The following is a 1,803-nucleotide window of genomic DNA, read 5'->3' as shown; positions in this document are numbered from 1 at the left end:
GCAGTCAAAAATGATGCCTCCGTTATAGAGCAATTTTACAAACCAAAACAGAAAAAAAAATTGAATTCACGTTCAATGGTAATCCATTGACAGGTTCTCAGAATATTGTGATTACAAGCAATTTCTCATATACATATATGACCCTTTGATCTTTGACCTCATGACCATAAAATCTACTCAGTTCATTGGCTCTGCAAGATGTTCTGAGTTAAATAGTAATCCATCTGTCAGTTCTAATGAGAATGCGTTCACAAGCTATTTTTGCATACATAATGGGCCCATGACCTTTGACCTTTGACCTTATGAACCAAGAATCTACTCAGTTCATTGGCTCTACAAGTAACAAACATGACCTAATTTTGGCATGAATCCATCAATCGGTTCTTGAGATAACGCGATCACAAGCTGTTTTTGCATTCATAATGTGCGCTGTGGCCTTTGACCTTTGACCTACGTGCTCCAAAATCTAATCAGATTGTCTTCCTATGGTGATACACACTATCATTAAGTTTGAAGTTTAAATCTCCAGTGGTACTTGAGATATTATGATAACAATCTCAATGTATGGAATTTCATAAGTTGACCTCTGTGACCCTTGACCTTTGACCTACGTGCTCCAAAATCTAATCAGATCGTCTTCCTATGGTGATACACACTATCACTAAGTTTGAAGTTTAAATCTCCAGTGGTTCTTGAGATATCATGATAACAATCTCAATGTATGGAATTTCATAAGTTGACCTCTGTAAACCTTGACCTTTGACATACGTGCTCCAAAATCTAATCAGATCGTCTTCCTATGGTGATACATACTATCCTTAAGTTTGAAGTTTAAATCTCAAATGGTTCTTGAGATATCGCGCTAACAAACTCAATACAAGGAATTTCATAAGTTGACCTCTGTGACCTGTGACCTTTGACCTACGTACTCCAAAATCTAATCAGATCGTCTTCCTATGGTGATAAATACTATTCCAGAGTCTTAAGTTTAAATCTTAAATGGTTCTTGAGATATTGTGATAACGGTCAAACGGGACGTACGGACGGACGGACGTACGGACGGACGGACGTACGGACGTACGGACGGACAACCCGAAAACATGATGCCTCCGGCACCACCTTCGGTGGCGGAGGCATAACAAAAAAGAAAGAAATTATGATAAAACCATCTGCTGCAAAATCAGAAATAATCATATTTGATTCTATTACCACATGGTCTACTGTGTTAAGCCTATTGGAATAAGAAAATTCAGTAGTACTAGGGTATATGCAAATATGAAGTGAAGTTAACCTGCAGGCAAGGCACTTTGTTTAAACTGAAAGATGAGGAAACATCATTGAATGTTTGAGAAATACATGTACAAAACCCAACAAATGATAAAAGATTAATTTTTAGGGATCATGAGAAATTAAATAAATATGCCATGCATAATTCAGGTATGATAAGTTTGGCACATTCTGCAAAAATCAATAATAGTTAAAGGTACAATAACGCAGGAATAATAATTACATTATGGAAGCTGTCACTGGATACCAATGCACAGGTAGATCCAGTTTGTTCAAAATCTATTTAGCAATTTTATCCAAAATCAAAGATCATACAATCCCAATGTCTATACAAAAACATATTGTGAAATCAAATAGCCCTTCATAAGACTTACAGCATACATTGTGTGCGGGTAAGCCTGAATGCGATGACCGGGGTAATAATATACTTATCTGTAAAGCACTTTGAGAGGGCCTGTGGTCCTGAAATGTGCTATATAAGTTAAGAATGAACTATTATTATTATTATTATTATTA

This window comes from Strongylocentrotus purpuratus, unplaced genomic scaffold (assembly GCF_000002235.5).
Source record: "Strongylocentrotus purpuratus isolate Spur 01 unplaced genomic scaffold, Spur_5.0 spur5_scaffold_14, whole genome shotgun sequence".
In the NCBI taxonomy this organism is placed as follows: Eukaryota; Metazoa; Echinodermata; class Echinoidea; order Camarodonta; family Strongylocentrotidae; genus Strongylocentrotus; species Strongylocentrotus purpuratus.
The sequence above is the reverse complement of the archived record's forward strand: the minus strand, read 5'-3'. Positions refer to the sequence as shown.